The 22,347-nt window shown below is 41.4% G+C and overlaps 1 long non-coding RNA gene across 1 annotated transcript in view; it reads left to right on the top strand.

The window, feature by feature from the left end:
- Positions 1-22,347, top strand: part of LOC119565081 — a 313,090-nt gene that overhangs the window by 177,240 nt on the left and 113,503 nt on the right. The window lies entirely within an intron of this gene.

Genomic DNA, 22,347 nt, shown 5'->3' with positions numbered 1-22,347 from the left:
CTTGAGTGGTAACAGCTAATTTAGATCCGATCACTTTATATGTATAGTTGGGATTATGTTTTCCAATGTGCATTACTTCGCATTATTCACATTGAATTTCATCTGCCATTTTGTTGCCCAGTCACCCAGTTTTGTGAGATCCCTTTGTAACTCTTCGCAGTCTGCTTTGGACTTAACTATCTTGAATAATTTTGTGTCATCTGCAAATTTTGCCACCTCATTGTTTACCTGTTTTTCCAGCTCACTTATGAATATGTTGAACAGCAGTGGTCCCAGTACAGATCCCTGCGGATCACCGCTATTTACCTCTCTCCATTCTGAAAACTGACCAGTTATTCCTACCTGTTGTTTCCTGTCTTTTAACCAATTACTGATCCATGAGAGGATTTTCCCTTTTATCCCATGACTGCTTACATTACTTAAATACTACATGTTAAGTACAAGTTACCACATGTTTAGCTAATCCATAGTAAAAACACACCCTTTTTCCAAATATGAACATACCGAAAGTGGCTTTTGTCTTTGTCAGAGAATTTATTTTGATGTTCATTCTGGTCTGAAAGCTTCCTTTTTTTCTTTTTTTTTTTCAAAGGAGGAGTGGCAGGAACTAGGTGTTTTAGTTTTGGTTACAGCATTTTTGAATTTTTTTTTTTTTTTTTTTTAAGAAACTGTAATCCTTTTAGATTAAACACAGCTGAATTTCAGGTCTCAAGGGGAAAAAGATCTTTCTTCATTCCCAATGTACCTTCTATTTAATTCTTTTAAAAAGAAAAGAAAAAAGGGGAAAAATCTTTGGGTGGAAAAACTTGGTACTTTTGAAAAGGAATTAGTAAATTTTAAATTTTCAAGAAGCAGAGCTTGAGAAATATTCATTGTGTATATGATACTAATACATGCGAATGCAAGATACAAAGAATTTTTAAAGCTCTTGGGCCATATTTATGATGTGACCCAAAGCATAATACAGTCAAGTCCACTTAAGAACCCATTAAAAGGCAAATCCATTCACCCAAGGTTTTCACTAATGTAATATACACCTAGTTTTTCACGTTGAAAACACTCATCCTCACAAAATCCCTGGAAGAGAGAAAGAGTTTTTATTATCTCCATTTGGATGGAGAAACAAGATCAGAAATCAGCTGACTTTACCCAAGACCCTAGTCTCGCTGTCACAGTCAGGATAAGAATGGACTTCTTGGCTTGTGGGCCTGGGTTCAGGCCATTAGAACAGATGGGTGGAAAATGGAGTCAATGAGACCGAATGTCTGTGCTCAAACTAGAGATATAGTAAATATCTGGTGAGTTTCCACCTGACTCCCATTCATAGATTATCAGACTTGGAAAGGACCTCAGGAGGTCATCTAGTCCAACCGCCTGCTCAAAGCAGGACCAATCCCCCAATTTTTGCCCCCGATCCCTAAATGGCCCCCTCAAGGATTGAACTCACAACCCTGGGTTTAGCAGGCCAATGCTCAAGCCACTGAGCTATCTCTTCCCCCAGTTCCTCTGCTCAGACCACTAGACTAGTGGTTTCCCTTGGATATTGACGGCAAATGATTCCCTTTTCAATGTCAATTGAAAATCAGCAACTTTCTGCTTCTCACAGCATTTACCATTGCATGTAGCACATGAAGTTGTCTACTTTATTCAGTTAGCTGCACTATATATTTTAATGTTTTCAGCTGCCAGGTCAGTTTGTAAAACAATGACCTGTACAGGAACTGAACACAGATCTGAGTCCCACTCCACGCCTTAACCCTAAGACCATTAAACCCCCATTCACTGAGTCAAAATTAAAATGAGTTGGTCAACACTTGGAGGACTGTATGGACTGTGAAGCACCCAGCTAACTTCGGGGACTGTAGAAATAATTAATTTTTATTACTCAGCTGCTTCATGAGTAATATGAGAACAGATCTGCTTCCAGATGATTGTATTAAGGATAACTGGGATAGGGCATCTTCTTACTACTGTCCATGAATTGATTACTACTAAGTAATAGGGCATCTTCTTATTACTGTCCATGAATTGATGCTCCTTAACTATAGCCTGTTTTATGTTTAATGATTGGTATCTGCTCCATTTACAGTAAGCACCATCAAATGTGTCTCTTCTAAAGAGACTTAACATATAACATGTATAGAGACAATGTACTGTATTATGCGGGGCAACCTGAGGCCCGCAGGCCACACGCGGCCCATCAGGTTGCTCACCACTGTCAGTATAAGTATTTTGCTAGCTGCATGAGATTTACTCAGCCAAACTGTAAAGCTAAACAGCTAGCCGGTTTCTATATTTACAAGAACCAAAGCAGTTAAATGATTCAGCTGCCTCCTAATGTGGTTTATATTTGAATTCTTGGGGGGTGGGGGAGAAGTTATTGCCATAACAAGGTCTACTGCTAAACTGAACATATGTTGCTCATAATGTCACTTTCTAAATCAATGAAATTATCATTATAGAACATGTCGACAAATTAGACATGTAAAGTGCAGGCTGTATGTGGGAGAGATGTAATTTGGCTCTATAAAAAGAAATTAAACAATAAAATATCAATGACAGATGTAGTTAGCTAAAGGTTTTGAGGTTTAAATACCAATTTGTGAAAAAAAAAATTATGCAGATCCAATCAGGGTACAAGATAAAAATACCAGCTTTCATGCAACAAGATGATTAAGTATTTGGACCAGATGTTCGGAGACCTTAGCTGTGCCCTTTATTTAACTGGCAAGCAGGCTGGCAAGTTCTTAAATTTGTAAAATCCAGGTAACGAAGGTTAGCTCAGATGGAAGTAATAACACAATCAAATATCTAGAGTCATTCATGTCTGTGCACTATAGACGTTTTATAGTTCTGAAACATATTTTCATGCACACCATCATTAGTTTTAAAAAAAAGGCAGGGGGGTACGGGGGTTTAAAAAAGAAACTTACTTTACATTGGAAAAAGGAAATATTTAATTTTGTTTTCCAAAATGGGTCCAATCATTGAATTAATTTAACACATTGTAGATGTTATCACAGGTTATCAAATTTTATAGCTCTCAGGTGACAGCTAATATCTGTATGTCAGGATTACGGATTATATTCCAGGCTTGCAGTTGCTGTGTGACTGTGATTAACTCCTTTAGGACAAAATTTTCAAACGGTCACGGGTCCACCAAGGATGGTCTTGTAGCTAAAGCCCTGGTTTGGCATTTGTAAGATATGGGTTCAGTTTCTAGCTCTTCTACACACTCTGTGGGGCAGTCATTTAGTCTCTCTGTGCCTCAATTTCCCTTCCATAAAATGAGAATAATAATAATATGTTCTTTATGTGACTCCGAGGTAGGGACTGACTCTTATTCTTTGCCTAGGTAGCGCCTAGTGATCTTGGCTAGGTCCTCATGGTATTGTCATAATACAAATAATAGCTATTTTAGGTACTCCTGGGGGCATTCTGCGCCAAAAAATTAAAAATTCTGTGCACAACCTTTTAAAATTCTGCAGATTTTATTTGTCAAAATAACACTACATAATCATGCCAGTTTCAATTATTTTGGTAATTTAGTTAAAAATACCTGTCAGCAAATATGTCTGTAATATATGTCCCCCAGGAGTAGAGAGTTAAAGAAACTCCTATGACAAACCAGTTCCTGTTTCTCTGCCCCTTTCCCTGCCCAGAGCCCAGCCGGGGGAGCATGTGAGGGGGGGGCTCCTTGCCCAGATACCCACCCCACTTTCCTCCCCCAGAGCTCAGCTGTGGCCCCCCCAGCCCAGACACCCATCCCTCTTCTCCCCCCAGAGCGCAGGGATCCAGAGGGAGAAACAGCCTGATGCTCTGTCCCAGGCTCACACAGCGTTTCCTGTGCCGCCCTCTCCTTCCTTCAGGGCACGCTGGGAACTGCAGCTGCCAGGAGCCCTCTAGCTCCCTTTCCCTCCCCTCAGCAGTGTCTTCTATGTGTGAGCTGGGCTCTGCCGGGCCCAGCAGCCCCTAGTGGCAGTCAGCAGCTCTGCAGCCCGTTTCTGTGGGGGAAAGGAAATTCTGCACACACAACATTAATTCCTGCTAAATTCTGCCTTGTGCAGTGGTGCAGAATTCCCCCAGGAGTATTTAGGGCACAAATAGCAGCTTCTCATGCATGGACTTTTCAGAAAGATGGCTGGGTGCATGTAAGATCTTTGCCCTCCAAAGGACAGGCTCCTGAAAATGGGCTGAGTTATGGAGGTGGCCTCCCTCAAGCTTATTTGCACCCACAGCTTATTTTCCAAATTGCATGAGGCTGTCTTATTTGTGCACAAGTTAGCTATGGTTCAGTCAGGTGGAAGTCACTGGTGTAGGTGGTCTCCTATCACCCTCCACTGACTACTGGGCCATGTCACTGCAGGTCAAAAGAGGCAGTTGTAGAGGCATACTGGTGCATAAATTGCTTGTTTGCCAGCCTCTGTGTCCACCTCAATATGGCATCTCCTCTCCATTCAACAAATTGGGCTTCCTTTTAGGATCTAATCCCCCTCCCCAGCTATTTAGACCACTACTTCCACCAGCAGTTTTGGCATTTAACCATAGAGCTGCAGCCTGTCCTGCATTGTAGTGATAGTTTTATATGCATGGAGCCAGTCTGTATAGGTTAATAATATCTGTTTTTTTATACTTAGGTGACCGCAAGAGGTGTTTTCCATGTTGTGCCAAGCAGCCAGCCTTATTGACACCCAAGCTTTCAAAATTGTCTGAATGGAGGAAGCTGCACCTCTGAATAGCATGTGTCTAATCTGCTGGCCCCACCGGGTGAATGAGGCAGCTGCAGGCAATTTAGAATCTTGGCTGTCCAGAATAAGTGACTGCCCTTAAGGGGAATAGCAGCCTGGTGATAAATGACTATTTTCATTTGGTACCATGCGCTCAGACCAAACCTTGCAGCACCATCTGCTCGAGCACAGAAACATACTGTCCTATACCTGACCTTCTCCCCCATCTCCTAGTGACCTAGTTCTGAACCTTCTCCCTCCTCTCCAAACCCCTTCACCAAAGGGAGGCACGGTTTCATTTCATGGTTCTGCTCCATAATATTTTTATTTTACATATTGTCCCTGGGGTAGTGTCTGGACACAAGTTACTAACAATCTGTTGCTGCCCTGGGGGAAGTGAGAATAGAAGGAGAGCCCACCTCTGCCTTTGCTGCACTAGCTGATTGATGTGGGCTCCCTCATTAGCGTAGAGGCAGAGGAAAGTTAGGAAAAGTTTTGAAATAAGAGAGACCATGCAGGCTTTAAAATGGATGGAAACAGCAGGCTCTGTTGCTAAGTATAATGAGTATGCCTCAGGCACCAATGGCCTGTCATGTATATTTCTCCTCAGAAGGACTGTCCTAATGCCACTGCTATGGAGAGCAGGGCCCCAAGTCCATGCAAAACTTTGTCCTGGATCCAATTTTTCTCTGATCTGATGTTGCCAGGTTGATGAAACACTTTGCAATCTACTCCTCCAATTTAGCCACAAGTTTCCAGTCCTTACTTACCAGGGTCAGAATGCTGGCCGGCAGGAGTTGTTTGAAGCCCATCCTCTCTCTAGGTGTCCATGGTCCGGGCAGTATAGCAACTCACATGCAGAGGACAGAACAGCTGAGACTTTTAGGGTGAGGTCCTGTGGTTACCTGGGGCAAAGGATATTCTGTTTTCAGCCTCTCCTGATTATGATCACCTTGTATGCAACAATCACCACAAATCTGTCAAAATGATCAAAAAGCATATTTGGCCATATTTTAATTAACCCTGTGACCACATCAAACTATTGCCTAGCCAAGAAATGTGTAGTCCATGGATAGGAATTCAGGAAGGGAATGATTTGCCCATCCAGCCATTTTATCTCATGCACATTCTAAAGCTTGCAACTATCTTCTAGTTCTTGAGCATGTCATTGCTCTACAGCAGGGATCTCAAATTCAAATCACCACGAGGGCCACATGAGGACTAGTACATTGGCCCGAGGGCCGCATCACTGACACCTTTTAATACAAAGATACAAAAGCCCCTCTACACGCCCCCAGTCCCACCCTTTCCCCGCCCCCATTCCAACCCCTTCCCCAAACCCCGCCCCGGCCCTGCCCCTTCTCCGCCTCCTCCCCTGAGTGCACCGTGTCCCTGCTTCTCCCCCCTCCCTCCTGGAAAGTCCTAAGCGCTGCCAAACAGCTGTTTGGTGGCAGGAAGCGCTGGGAGGTAGGCGGCGGAGTAGGGACACGGAAGCGGGGGCTGTGGGGAGCTATGGCAGGCCGTCTGCGGGCCACGTGTTTGAGACCCCTGCTCTACAGGATCAACAATCACCTAACTTCCTCTGCTCATTTTTTGAAGTAGCCCATCCCCTGGTACTCCTTGCACTATTGCACAGGAAGTTGATGTGATGCCACCCTGAACTGCTGTTGCCTGGGGAAGGGTCAGTATAGCTTAATGGCACACACAAGCAACATTTCCACATTTAGAGCTACAGGTGCAGGCATGTCTCTGTGTGCAACCCGACTTTGGAAACGACCATTTATAGCTCACTTTTGAGCCTACCTAAGCTTGCGCACCCATCGTTGAAAAGAGCAGAAATGTTATTTAAGAGTTTTTCTCCAGACCGGCTTTAAGAGATAGATCCCAGGCTACGTGTGCCAGAGAGCATGCACCTCTGAACTCCACTGCATGTGTATGTAATTCTTTGAAATGTGAACTTCCGCATTCCTGTTACCATGCCCGCCTCTGTGGATTATACTTGCAGTTCTTCACAGGAGGTGGAAAGATTTCATGAATGTTTGTGAAGAAAGAACAATGAGTCTAAGCTGGCCATGAATAAATTTAGTCTGGAAACTAGTAGAATGCTTCTAGACATCAAAAGGAGAGAAGTTCTGGAGCAGCCTCCAAGTAGGAGTAGGAATAGGGTACCAAAAACCTCACTAGTTTTATGATGGTGTTTGATACATTTATGGAAGGTCTTAAATGGTTGGGTTGCCTGCAATACAGGAAGGGGAATAGATTTAGGACTAGAACGGGCCTCCTGGGTCATTATGTCCTTCCTTCCTAAAATGCTTTGAGTTTCCTTGAGTCAAGGATACCATGAGCTGGATTCTGTATCCCTTTCTCATAGTGAGTAATACCTCTAAAATGTGACTAAATCTGACAGAATCTGGTCCTAAATTAGCAATTTATTATTTGCATTGGGGCAAAGGAATCTTTAGGGATCAGATTCTGATACCCTTACACTAAAGCAAAAAACCTAACTGGCTTCAAGACTGAGCTTGGTAAGTTTATGGAGGGGATGGTCTGTTGAGACTGCCTACAATGGCATGTATCCGATCTGCGACTGCTAGCAGTAAATATCTCCAGTGGCTGGTGATGGGACACTACATGGGGAGAGCTCTGAGTTATTACAGAGAATTCTTTCCCAGGTGTCTGGCTGGTGGGTCTTGCCCACATGCTCAGGATCTAACTGATCACCATATTAGGGGTAGGGAAGGAATTTTTCCCCAGGTCAAATTGGCAGAGACCCTGGTGGGGGGAAAGAGGGTTTGCCTTCTTCTGCAGCATGGGGCACAGGTCACTTGCAGGTTTAAACTAGTGTAATTGGTGAATTCTCTGTAACTTGAAGCCTGTAAATCATGATTTGAGGACTTCAGTAAGTCAGCCAGAGTTTAGGGGTCTATTACAGGAGTGGATGAGAGAGGTTCTGTGGCCTGCAATGTGTAGGAGGTCAGATTAGATGATCATGATGGTCCCTTCTGACTTTAAAGTCTATGAGTCTATGATTCCTCAAGTAGCCCCATTGACTATTCGCAGAATAGTAGCTAAGAGTCCCAGAATGCAGCCTTAGATGTTTAAAGGCACTTGAATGTAATGACTACTTCCTTTTTAATGTTTCACATACTAGTCATTCTCCTTTTAGTCCTCTGTTTTCAAAGTGACATGGATTGAGGGAGTGCTCATATCAATCTCTCGCGGTTTCTGAAAGTGCTTACATCTTTGCCTGTAGATTTTACATGCTATATGGAGAGTTCCCATAGAATTCCACTTGCATAACTGCATTTGATTGAATGTTATGTTTTCCTTGTGCATGGATCTAGCTTGCTATAAATAGGGTGACCAGATGTCCTGATTTTATAGGGACAGTCCCGATATTTGGGGCTTTGTCTTATATAGGCTCCTATTATCCCTACCCGCTGTCCTGATTTTTCACACTTGCTGTCTGGTCACCCTAGCTATAAATCACGTCTGCAGAGTAATACCTGATTTCTGAGAGTCATTACTCTTTTTTTTTTTTAATTCTTCTGTCCTTTCATTTCTATCGCACTCCATTAAGTACACCAACTTACACTACACTACATCATTACATTTGAATCAGGATAGCAAAACACCATAACCTGGGCTAGCCGGAGGTCAGCTCAGACCCCCTGCCTGCTGCTGCTTGAAATTTTGGAGAGTTCAACACATTTCTGTTTCTAGCATTGGGCTGGTGTTATTTTTAATTGTGATTTCTTTTGTCCAGACGCGATTAGAAATATATTCAATATTTTTCGAAGATGCCTTTCAAAAAAGAAAAGCCTGCTGATGCCTCACCGTAAACTTTGCAATCATCCCTTTATCTGCAAACAATCTATTCATCTGCACATTATCAAGAGCTCCACCTACTCTACCCAGCTCCTGATATTCTTTTCTTCCTTATTGTGTGTGTTTCTAAGGTGCAGTTTACCAAGTTGTCTGGGCATCATTTAAGTAAGAGGAACCAAGATTTGTCAAAATCAGGATCAGTGTTGTCATCTCCTATAAAGCCTCGCACAAAACAGTCTTTACAAAAGGACCATATCCGGCAGGTGAGCGGCCAGGAAATTAATTGTCAGAGAGAATCTGATACTCAGGAGACAGCCTATGTAGAGAAATGTATGGCGTCAAAAGGTCATGGGGCAAAACTCCGGCTTTATTGGGAGCTAATCATCTATAGCTGAGGTCTCTCTTGCAAGATTGCCTTGCCCCTATGAGTTTAAACCTGGCAATCAAAAAACAGGCCTATTGATTGCATCTGCCATCGCATTTTTTCAGTAACAGAGAAGACATTCTGTAAACACAAATGAAGAACAGAATAATGCAACATTTCTCCAAAATAGAAACCTTCTTCCATGTGACCTGAGGCCTGCTATACTGATTCATTACATTATAAATACAGACATTAGGAGCCCAAATTGAGTATGTATAAATGAATGTATAAATACATTCTTACATTATAAATACAGACATTAGGAGCCCAAATTGGTACAGCTATAGGTTTAGTAGTGAAGTCACCAACAGATGTGTGACTTTTAGAATATGGACCAATGGCTTTTAATTTGAGCTTGTTAAAGATTTTTTTTCTCAACATTTTTTGATGGATTTTGTTGTAATGAAATGGAAACATTCATAGACCATGTAATTTTCATCAACAAATTATGAGTTTTTGTTGGAAAAAATTGGAAAGTTCATCAAAAATCTTGAAAAATGTAAAATAAAGATTTTGACCAAAATATTTTCATTGTTGTCAACATTATTTTTAGAGAAAAGCAGAAATCATTTCCTGGGCTTGCTCTCTTTTTAATACACATTTTGCATACTACGTAGGATTTCCTCTTCTTCCTCTAAATTGCTGTTAGCAAAAGTAGATTATTGGCGTGGATCCAAAGAGCTGGCCTGAGTGGTACATCTTCCCTGGTCATGCCCCTGAATTCAAACACTGCAGACAGCTATTCTGCAGTGAATAAGTCACCCCTTTCTTACTGTGCTCCGATTACATCCATTGCTGTATTTTTTGAGGGAGGGCATTTCAGTTTTGCAGCAGTCCCCAAGGCAGCTGTTAAGCTTGTTGCAACATCCCAGTGTGAACTCTCATGAATGGGAAGCCATTGAACTCCACCATGATTTTCATATACCACAGCCCCATGAGCAGTGTCAGAACCTACACAGGTACAGTAGATTGATTGGATTAGACTCTTTGGGTTAACTCAAGCCTTGTCTACACTACCGGGTTAGGTCGACCTAAGTTACGCTATCCAGCTGTGTGAATAATGCAGCTAGAGTCGACGTAGCTTAGGTCAACTTACTGCGGTGTCTACACCATGCTGAGTGGATGGGAGACGCTCTCCCATCGACTTACCTTACTCTTCTCATTCCAGTGGAGTACCGGAGTTGACCGGAGAGTGCTCTACGGTTGATTTAGCGGGTCTTCACTGCACCCGCTAAATCAACCCCCGCTGCATCAATCGCAGCAGTGTCGATCCGCAGTAAGTGTAGACATGGCCTCAGTGACCTGACATTTGTCAGAGATGTGAATCTCTAAGGCCAAAAAAACTTCCTCCTGATAGAAGGTAATCTGATATTTCTTTATGGTCAATAATAAAATGGCTTTCGCTAAAGAAAACTAGCACATTGGTGTATCTCTGTAAATTATGTCTCCTCCTATGTCATGTAAATAAGAGGAGTTCCTGCCAGTAAATAATAAAATGTAGTCTCTTAAAAGATACTCATTTCCCATGCATTTTTATACGTCTTGTGAATTCTGCCTCTTTTCTTATCATATTTATAAATGTCATACTCCTATAAAAAGATGAAATTAAAAGGTTTTCAAGCAGAAAAAGTGCAAATCTGATAATGGCTTTTTTAAAATCAGTTTTTCCTTTTCTTCAGTCTTTAATTCCCATGAAACCAGAATGTTGAGTCTATAATTCCCTGTTATATGTTGACTATCTGAAGTCTTCATCCTTCTTGTGATATCTTAATATATAAGTGCTTGAAATGGAAATGATTATGGACAGAAGATTCTGACTCTGATAGAGCAATTCCAAAAGCATGTGAACTCAGGAAACAGAGATCATATTTCTGGTCCCATTGTTGCAGAGACTTATACACTTTTTACGCACTCTGAGTAGTTCCATTGACTTCACTAGGACTACTCGAAAAGTTAAGCCCATGTAATATGCTTCATATGCTGTGTGGTCTTATTGATTAAGTAAACTTTACACAAATATGTCACAGGTGGCTGGCCCGTTAAGAGCCATTGGGCCCAGTATCACTTGTGATGGATCAGCTAGCTCACAGGTGAGACTGATCCGTTACGGATCAAGTGATGATGAAAGCCATCAAGTGGCTCAGTTGTGGTGAAGAGGTACAGGAAACAGGTTGGTGGCTGTTGGAGGTCCTGAAGCAGATGGCCTGGAGACAGACCTGCAGATAGGAGGAAGAGACAACTGGCGTGTTGAAGAAATGAAATCTGAGGGCCTGAGAAAAAGGGGCCTGACACAGACTCTGGATATGGTGTCACACCTTACTGGGCTGAGGGGACAGGTCAGCAACCTGCAGGCCGGTACTCATCATGCTTTTTCAGAAAATTCACTGTTGTTTTTTTTTACAGACACTGTCAATCATTTAATGCAACAAAATGTAACTGCAGCAGGTAACTCAGCCTTCATCATGTTAAAACACGTCCAGAGCAGCTAATAGGGACAGATCCAAAAGCCACTGGTGTCAATGGGCTTTGGTCAATTTCATAGTTTAGAAAATATCCTGCCCTCCTTGCCATGAAATTCTGTTCACTCAAGTAACTCAGAGCCTGTCCAAAAGCCTGAGACAATGAGTGGGCTCTGCAGCCTGGCTAACAAATGTTGGCAAATAGCTTTCCACTTTTGTTATTACAGAACAATAAATAAGTTTCACAACGCTAACTGATTGTTGATCATCCTAATCAAACCCACTTAATTCATTATTCTATCTATACCATAGTATATGAGTATCTCTGAATTTTTTAATGTAGCTCACAACATCCCTGCGAGGTAGGGCAGTGCTATTATGCCCATTTTAGAGGTGGGGAACTGAACAGAGAGGCTAAGTGACTTGCCTGACGTCACCAGGAAGCCTGTGGCAGAGTAGGGACTTGAATTCAGGTCTTTGACTAGCTCCAGAAGCACTGAACCATTGTTCCTCTCTCTCATTGTCAAATCCTCGTGCTTACGTGTTTGGCTGAATTGGGACCTAACACATTTGTTTTCAGCCAGTTTTATCTTAGTTCGTTTCCCAGAACTGCTTTATGTTGTTGACCTTCAAAAGTCTTGTATATAAACAAAAAATGTCTTAAATACCACAGATTGCTCCCTGAGGAATATTCTTCATTGAAATGTTCGGTCCAATTATAAATGTCCAAAGTTACTGAGCTCCCACCACTTCCCTGGTGAAGCTATTCTAGTCTCTAACAGCTCTCACGTAACAGTCAGCAAAATTTGCATTCGTTTAATTTCATCTTATTACTCTCACAGCCACTTGTAGCACCTAAAAATATAATTTTCACTGAGGGTGACCAGATGTGCCTATTTTATAGGGACAGTCCCAATATTTGGGGCATTTTCTTGTATAGACGCCTATTTCCCCCCACCCCACCCCACCCCACCCCCTGTACCGATTTTTCTCACTTGCTGTCTGGTCACCCTATTTCACTTGTACTATATTGTGATGCTTTACATAAATCATTTAACTTGATCTTATACATATCCTTGTCTGACCTTTTGGTCAAATGACACATGAATGGAAACATATGGCGGAGGCGATTTTTTTACATGTTTTACAATCAAGCTTGAGAGTTAATTCCATAAACCTCCCATCTTACTCCCTTTTACTATTTCCTGTTTTAATTGTCTTAACATGGATAGTCAGAGCAAAGCATTCATCCTATCAGCTGTGCCTTTTAAATCTAAAAAATCTTCGTCCAGATCAAATCAGCAGTCTTTTTTGTATCCTTCCTCAACAATCCTCTTTCTGGGTTGTATCATGTAGTAAAATCATTTTATTGTTTAAAGATGCGTTGGAAAGGGAAAAAAATCCCTGAAAACTATTTTTTTTTAAAATAATGTATCTGACGTTAGGATTTTCAAACCGCTCTAGGAGATTTACCCATCCGGCTTTGATAAATTCCCATAACCTCAGTTTGCAAATGTATATTATAACAGTCAGCTTCTCCTCTGTTTATCTGTGAAGACCTTTCCTCCTCCCTCCCCCTTTTCACCTTCAAGACATCATAGACACTTAAAACTAAGGATGGGCGTGGATCTGACCTTCCCACCTTCTCCCCAAACTGCTGGGAAATTTGGATCAAGATCTGAACTTCGTAAAATAAGATCCTCTCTCTATTTAAAGAGCTGGGAAAGGTGGTTTAGATTTAAAAAAAATAATCTTGTCTAAAGACAAAAAGGTAATCAAACCCCATTCCAGTTGCTACACTACAAGGCAATACACATTCCCCAAAACTGACTTAGCAGTGGAGAAGTCAGATGGAATTTTTGTTGAGTCTGGATTCACTGAAGATGAAACCAAAAATGGGAAGCAGAAACTAGAGAGGAAGGCTGGTGTTGTGGTTAGCACACTAGACTGGGACTCACGCACTCTGGCCATGGACTTTCAGTGTGACCTTGTGCATGTGGCTTTATTTCTCTGTGGCTCAGTTTTCCTCATCTTTAAAAAGGGGATCATAATATTTATTTCCCCCCAACCTGTATCTGATTTGTCTGTTTGATTGTAAGCCCTTTGAGGCCAGGATGAGATCTCTTACTACGTATAATGTTCAATGCCTGGCACAATGGAGCCCTGACCTCGACTGGGGTTGCACTAATGAATACTAAAATGCAATCTCAAAATGTGGTTTCAGAAAGTATATATCATCTATTACTCTTAGTATGTGTAATGCAATGGGTGCCCAAGACAGTTGTTGTCCCATTTAGTTTGGGACTGGATGACATAGAGGGTGCAGATGCCAGGGGTAGAAATGGAGAGAAGAAATGTCAGTAATAGGAAAACAAGGCTGTACATATCGTTAGCTAAGCAAACAAAGCTTTTTTCACTAGTGGCATCATTTTTCTTTAGTCCTTGCTCTCTCCCCAATCAGCTGATTATGCAAGACTCTGTGCACCTCCCAAAACACCCTTAACTCCCACTGAAGACAATGGCACCCAGCACCTTGTAAGGTCAGGCAAAACAAAATTTGAATAGACACTGCTATAAAAATGGTAAATATAGCTGTTGAATAGCAGAATTTGCCTGTATAAATACTGTATATATGTTAAAAGAAAAGGAGGACTTGTGGCACCTTAGAGACTAACCAATTTATTTGAGCATAAGCTTTTGTGAGCTACAGCTCGCTTCATCGGATGCATTCAGTGGATGCATCCGACGAAGTGAGCTGTAGCTCACGAAAGCTTATGCTCAAATAAATTGGTTAGTCTCTAAGGTGCCACAAGTCCTCCTTTTCTTTTTGCGGATACAGACTAACACGGCTGCTATTCTGAAACCTGTATATATGTTGCTTTTAGACATAATTTTTATTATTGAATTTAGCTTTCACTCATTTAGGTGGCAATTTTCAATACCACTCTTTGTACCCTTTAATTATTGTCACCCTATAATAGTTGCTGTTCACAAAACATATATCAGAGTAAGAGTTTGTTTTTGTGCAATAAAACAAATCCAATTTGTATGGAACTGAAATGCAAACAGGTAACAGTAGCATTACTTGCTGTGCTCATCTGTTCATGACAGTTGTGTTGTAATTCCTGTGATAAAGTGAAAGAGCATTGCATTGTCATCTGCCTGTCTCCTCATCTATCATTAGGCTGGAATTGGTTAAAGAGTCACATCCCCTGATTGATGTAGTAGGATGCGGTTCAAAGTAGGTTGCTATGGGTGTAGATAGCGAAGTCCCACAGTCATTAAATCCCGTTTTATTTCAGTTCAGACTCCAAGTCTATAAAACTACTCCATCCCTTTGTTGAAGTCGAGTTGACACTGAAATCCACTGCACTGACACACATCACTTCTTAAGATAATTGTTGGAACTGCAGGTTTCAGAGTAACAGCCGTGTTAGTCTGTATTCGTAAAAAGAAAAGGAGTACTTGTGGCACCTTAGAGACTAACCAGTTTATTTGAGCATGAGCTTTCATGAGCTACAGCTCACTTCAAATCCTTCAAGATTCTCTCTGCTCAGTATAGAATGCAGGGGGGAGCAGAAGAGGGTGAAGAACGCAACTGGTTTTGGTACAGTCATCACCAGACTTAAAGAATATTTGGGAGGTGAGCATTTAGGTATGCTGGCATTTGTCTGTATATGCCCAAGGCTTGATCCAAGGCTCCCTGAAGTCAATAGGAGTCTTTCAGAATGTACCAGTCTTTATTTATTAATTTTTTTAAAATAGAGCCACACAGGAGAGCCACTTAAGTTTTGCGATAGGAACCTGTACAAGCAGTGATGTTGTGTAATGCCTCAGAGACAGGCCGACTGAAGGGCAATCCCAATCAGTGGTCAGAGTTTGCGCAAGAGGTCCGATCACCAGGAGACCCAATCCAAGGGGAAGGTACTGTAAGGTGTCTGGCGGGTTGGGTGAGACAGGAAGGTAGGGTCAGGTAGCCAAGCAGCAAATAGCAGGCAATGACTTGTTGTTCAGACAAGACCAGAAGTCACCAGCCAATCAGGGCCAGGACCATGTGGCCAATCACAGAACCCTCGAAGTTGGCCCACCCAAGTCTGAAGTTCCATGATGACCAGAGCTGCTGCCTGAAAACCTAGCTGGTAAGGGTTTGAGACCAGTGTCCTGATGTGTTGGAGTTGTGAAACCAATATAAGCCGTTAGTCACTCTTCACTTCCAGTACAAGAATGTAATGTAGTTGTGACAGTTTACATTTTCATTATATCTGAAGTTCAGAGGGGGTCTAAATTTCTAGAGCCTAGTACGGAGAGAACAATTTCAATTATTTTACGTTATCACTGTTTTAATTTGTACCATTTCTCTGTTATGATCTTGAATGGGATCGGAGCGTTTCAAAAGTCCTCACAATCAATTTGAACCTCTAACACAAAACACAGCATGTGTGTTAAAAAAAAAGAAAAAAAAGTAAAACCAAGGTGGCATTGTGGGTAATGTTATGCTAATTGCCATAAACGCAAGCTCAATAATGCTGACTTTTCAGCAATACGAATAGGTGTCCTTCCAGCTATTTGCATGAGATTACGCACAACTGGTGATTTTACTTTTACATTATAAGTTGTTCTATGCAGCAATCATATTACAATACTTTTTTTTTCTAGAGCAAATTCTGTTAGAGATTCATTTGATTTCATAGAGCAAGGTGAAATCCAAGTGACAAATATAAACCAATAGCCAGAAAAAGGCTATTTAGTATTTCTTTTTATACTGAAGCTGCCTCTTATTGATATTTGTAGCTATTGTGTTTTTATTGAGTTTTCATTATACTACAGATCTTGATGTGGTAACAACTAAAAAAACACAAGGAAAAATTCATATCATTGTACATGAAGTATTGTTACAGAGAGGCATAAAATATTAAGAGTCTTAGGGTTTGATTCTGGAAATACTTACAGAAGTCATTTTAAGCTTGTAGTCCTATGAAACCCAATTGGCACTAACGGCGTGTATGATTGGGCACCATTTAATTATGCAATAATTCTTTTTCAAATAGATGCTTCTGTCTTTTTTTTTAATCAATAAATACAGAAGCAAATGTTTTCCATTAGATTACAATCAATTAGAATACACTATGAGAAAATAAATACCGTCAGTTGTAAATATTGTATTTTAAAACCAACCCCCAGTGCTGTCTGACTAAACCAATGTTTAAGCAAACAAATATATTCAAAGATATACTTGATGTCATAACACTATTGCTCAGCCTAATTCAAAAATCATCATAGTGCAATAAACAGAATCCCCCCCACACTAAAAAGCCCAGAGAATATGAAACAAGCCAGGATTGAACTGCATATAAATGAATAGTAACCAAGATATATTCAACTGTGAATCTCATATCAGTGAAGGAGATCAAGTTCCATGTTAAATATAAGAAGCATAAGACGGATGTTAAGAAAAATAATAATTGTATGACTAAACAACAGGAAGTCTTCGACTCTACTGCACTATTTCAGTGTTGCCAACCCCAAATGTTCAAAATTCATGAATCAGGCACCCAAAGAATCATGAGTTTTTTTTTTTAAAATAATAAATTTGGATTCTTCTTATTTGCCTTCTGGTTTCTGAGCCTCTAGGGTGCACTCGAGTCACATTTTCAAGCTCTGCTCCACAACCCTGATGGCTTGCAACTTCTATTTTATAAATGAAAGAAGAGATTCTCATATATTCACATGACTCCAGCAGCCTGGAGCTCTAAGAAAAACACCAGCTATCCCGAGACTCACAGTAAAATCACAAGAGTTGGCAACACTGCTATCCATACTACAAGGGAAGGCCAGACTCAATGTTTAAAAAATTTAGTTCATTTAGGTCATGATTCATTAAAGCATTTAAACATGTGCTTGACTTTAAGCACTTGCTTACGTCTCATTTCCTTGAGCACATGCTTAAGTACATTGCTGAATACGGGCCTTAACTTCTTCCTGGTTCTTACATTGTCTGCCAATCCATAAACATTAGGTTCTGGCTCTTTGGATCAATGTTATATGGTTGAGAGAATACTCTCATGACTGGGGACTTCAATGAATGGTCAGTACTAAACATGCCAGATGAAATTTGTATGCAGTGCAGCAGCCTGATCAGTAGAGGCAAGGAGAGATTACATTGCCCACTGCTCGGTTTAATTGGTGTTAAGTAGATCTATTATGTCTGTGTGCCCCATAGACTAGCTGTTTATTTTGATTAATGTATACAATGCTATGAGTGAGGGTTTGTTTTGTTCTGTGGTGGTTTTGTGTGTGTGTGTGTGGAGGGGCATTTAATTAAATAAATGAACAACGGGAAAGTGTTATGTTAAACTAAATTTTCCACAGTGACTAGTTCATTTTAGGTGGCCTCAGGGTGGAGTATGCATTTTCAGCCTCCTTAAAGGGGTCCGCTTTTCAGAGTAGGTCCCAATCAGCGCGTTCTGAAAATTGTGCACTTCTCAAGGTGTCTCCAGTTGAGCCCCCAAGAACTGAGGCACCCCCAAATCATCAGTCACTTTTGAAAATTGAGGTTACTGTTCCTAAATCTAGCCTATGCCCACACCCACCACCTCAATGACTGGGCTTTGAGGGGAAGCAAGACTGAGAAGGGTCACAATGCAGTTATTTTCTGCAGTTAAAAGAAATGGTTTCAAAGTAAGATGTGGAAATAAGATGTGGAAAAGTGAAGTGAGAAGAGGCCTTCTGTCATGGTCATAAATAGATATTATTTAAAACAGGATGAAGGGTTATTGAACTAGAAGGAGCTAGGAACCTTATTTTTATGTTTCACTTTCTTTGTACTTCCCTGTCCGTCTGTATCCATCTGTTGTCTCTTGTCTTAGATTGGAAGCTCTCTGCGGCAGGTACTGTCTTTGTTCTGTTTGTAAGCACCTAGTGTAGTGGGGTCTTGGTCCATAACTAGGACTCCTAGGACCTACAGTAATATAACTAATTCATGATAATTTTCAGTGCGAAACAGAAGGTTGGCGCATTAGCTGGAGGTCAAAAGAGAAAGCAGATGTATTGAAGCCATGGGGCACATGACTTACGAGAAGAGGCTGAGGGAACTGGGCTTATATAGTCTGCAGAAGAGAAGAGTGAGGGGAGGATTTGATAGCAGCCTTCAACTACCTGAACGGGGGTTCCAAAGAGGATGGAGCTTGGCTGTTCTCAGTGGTGGCAGATGACAGAACAAGGAGCAATGGTCTCAAGTTGCAGTGGGGGAGGTCTAGGTTGGATATTAGGAAACACTATTTCACTAGGAGGGTGGTAAAGCACTGGAATAGGTTACCTAGGGAGGTGGTGGAATCTCCATCCTTAGAGGTTTTTAAGGCCCGGGTTGACAAAGCTGTGGCTGGGATGATTTAGTTGGTGTTGGTCCTGCTTTGAGCAGGGGGTTGGACTAGATGACCTCCTGAATTCTCTTCCAACCCTAATATTCTATGATTCTATGAAGGAGCTACAATCAAGTCAGTGGCATGTGATGTAGTCTGTTCCACATAGCAATCATTTTCTTGCTGTATAAAGCTATTGTTACTCTGTTTTGACTGGGTCATAGGGAGGGGGGATGTCTCTACTGGAGGATGAGGGACAGATTAACTTTAGTTGAGGGGGAAAAATGAGAATCAGGACAAACCTTTTCTAAACAAAATTTGAAATTCTATCCAGGTCTCGTAAAGACCTCCCTCTCCCCAGTAGTTTCTCTCCTTCCTAGCTCACTGATCAGATGCCCTTTCCACTGTACCTTACCCTTACCAGAGCATGGCCAGTCTTTGACTGAGGAAGAATTCAAATCTAGCTTGCTGTGGAGCACAGCTCCTTAGAGTTCAGGGAGAGAGAATGCAAAATTACAATGTATCAGTGCACTGCTACTGGGTCCCCACAACAGATAGCGAAGCAACTATTTAATGTAGTTTCCAATCTACCTACATGTAGGCTCTCTGAACTTTGGATTACAAGTGCCAGACTTCAAATTTCCTGAGATCAGTGGCTTGGGGGAAGCTGTTGTGTGCTTCAGAACTTGAGGGAAGGAAGAATCTACTCTGAGGCTTTATTTGGAGCTGTGTAAAAATGTGCCTAGACTTACAATATGTGATAACAAAAGCACAGAATCTGCAAATATCAACTCCCTGAACTCCTCTGAAAACACTGCTCAATCCATCCCACTCTGTCACCCTCCGCAGGGTTAAAAAAAAGCTGAGAAAATCCCACAGGCCTCGTAGTGTCCTGAAAGTCAGCAAACTTGGGCCGTGCTGAGGCATTCAACAGGAGATTGAGTTCCAGAGTCAAAGTCCCTCCACGAGAGCAACCGCCCTTTCTCTGTATCCAAAAAGGCCAAGCTCTGATTCTTCTAAATATTTAGCCTGTGCCTTGTGGTGGCAGCTCTGCTTTATTTTGTGTCCTATTCCAACTGGCTATGCACAAGGAGAATTTTGCTGTGCCCTGCCCCGAGTCTCTGTCTGAGAAGCTCAGCCCTTAAAGGCACAGTCCTCAATACCACATGCCTAATTCTAAGCATGTGAGTAGAGCCATTGCTTAAAGTTAAACATGCTTAAAAACCTTGCTGAATTGGGGGCTGTTAGCAGAAACTCCTCATCTGATCTTAGCTCCTGCACTGATACATAGGGAGAGTAGTGGGTAAGACAGAGAGGACCCATATGGAGCCCTGTAGAATCAAATCAGCCCTTTGAAATGTGCTGTGGGTGTACTGGAGGCTTGGGGCTTTTACTGAAGGTCATGAGAACAGGAGCTGAGTCCTCTTGAAAAATCAGGGAGAGGAAAGGGGAGATTAACTCAAAGTTACAATAACCGCTTATAAGCACTCAAATTTTCTAGATTATCCCAACAAAAACTGAACCTCTGAACCTTTTGAGGTTAACATGTCACTGCTTATAACGTAATTAAGAGATAATGTCAATGGAATGGAACATTGTCCCAAGATAGTAGTTTCCCGACGCTAAGTAAATGCTGAGCCAAAGCCAAGATATTTATTTTCAAAGTGGGAGATATTTATCCTATAAACATGTTCTATTCCAGTGACTTTATTTCTATTACACCAAATTACTAATGAGGTGGACACTGTCTGATGCATATGGATAAACTAATAACACTTTCTCTATGTCCTACTATTAACGATCTGGATTTTTATTGGATTAGAGAACAGATTAGTTCAGCCTTTCAGCCAATCTGAAAACCAGCGGATTCACACCATTGTGTTTTCTAAAATGTGCCCTACTTCAGTGACGCACAAACTTTAACAGATGGAGAACTACATTGTCATTAAATGGAGCTACAGAGCTATCACATAATTGCCTTGCAAGTCTGACATCCGCAACTTGGAACTGCATTGAGATGTGAAAACAACACAGGCTGAGATTTTGAAAGCCACTTGGGAGACTGAACAGGCTTCCTCTTCAGCTCCTGGAAACCCTGGATGGTAAGCCCTCTTTGTGAATTAAGCAGCATGCACAGTCTACCAGGGTTCCTCTACCAAGTGTCTGTATTACTTATACTCCAGGTACGGCACAGCACAGCACAGCAGCAGTTATATAGAGCCCTCCTTCCTGCTCCCTGGCTCTGCCTTTTATACTGCTTTGCTTTCTTCTCAGAACTAATGAGATAATTACTTCATTACTCAGGCTCCCTCCAGCTGCAAGTGATCCTTTCTACTCTTCCAAACCCAAACAACTGAAGTCCCTCCTAGTTTAACTACACCAACTTCCCTGGGTATTCTAAGTGACCAGGATGCTCATTTCCATATGGATCAATTTATAGCTACTAACAGCACCTGTCACAGAGACTTAGATGTACAATTCTCTTTAATTTCAATGGGAGTTTTATATCTAACTCCCCCCGCCACCACTCCTGGGCAGTTTTGAAAATCTCAGCCCCCAGTTTCTGACTGAAGTTTCAGTCTGAAATGAATACAAATTCAGTTTGATTTCATTGTACATATACTTTAAAAAAACCATTTCAAGCATGAAAATAATAAATCATAAAGCTAAGATTAACAAATATACCCTAAAAAGGCTTTATCCTAGCTAGATCTTGGAAAACCCCTCCAAAAATATCCCAGATGAAATGAATAAGCTCTTGGAAATAAATTGAATGGCCAGCAAAAGAACTTCATGCCTTAGAGTTACCAAACAAATCAGAGTTCATTCCATTGCAAAGCAAGTGCCTATTAATAGTTGTGCAGCCCTCAGCTGGAAGCTGACACAACCAATTTAAAACATATAGACTGAGAAGGAATGCTTATATATTGCAAGTTTCCTGGCTACAGATGTTTTTTACTGGTTGATTTGAACTGAACTGAGAGTTGACTTTGTCATTTGCACCAATCTTCTTCCCTAATTACCTTCATCACTGGGGCTTTCTCTGGCCTTAGCCAAGGAAACTGGATGGGATACCCTAATGAAACCATTAATCCTACTCCTAGATTGGCCATAGAGGCCTGTGCAGAGCTGTGCTCTTCTGTGTACATACAAATCACTTTTTCTCTCCTCACTCCCGTTAGGCCAGGGAGCACAATCCACTTTTATGGAATGAAACATCCTCTTATTTCAGAGCATTAAGCACAAGTAGGGTTGCCAACCCTCCAGGATTGGCCTGGAGTTTACAGGAATTAAAGATTAATATTTAATTAAAGATTACATCATGTGATTAAATCTCCAGGAATATGCCCAACCAACACTGGCAACCCTAAGCACAAAGCCCCCTAGATGGCCCTTATAACGTATTTTGTTCCATTTTCTTGCTTTTGTTATGAACTCCCTCAGAGTTGTACTCAGTTCTGTAAGGGCTAAAAAAGGAATGCAATTTCCAGAAACAACACTAGACAGTCCACAAAGGGTAAATACCTCTAGTCATGCATCATCTGGGGATT

The sequence above is a fragment of the Chelonia mydas genome, chromosome 1 (genome assembly GCF_015237465.2).
Source record: "Chelonia mydas isolate rCheMyd1 chromosome 1, rCheMyd1.pri.v2, whole genome shotgun sequence".
In the NCBI taxonomy this organism is placed as follows: domain Eukaryota; kingdom Metazoa; phylum Chordata; order Testudines; family Cheloniidae; genus Chelonia; species Chelonia mydas.
Note: the sequence above shows the minus strand (reverse complement) of the source record. Positions and strands in the feature narration are given on the sequence as shown.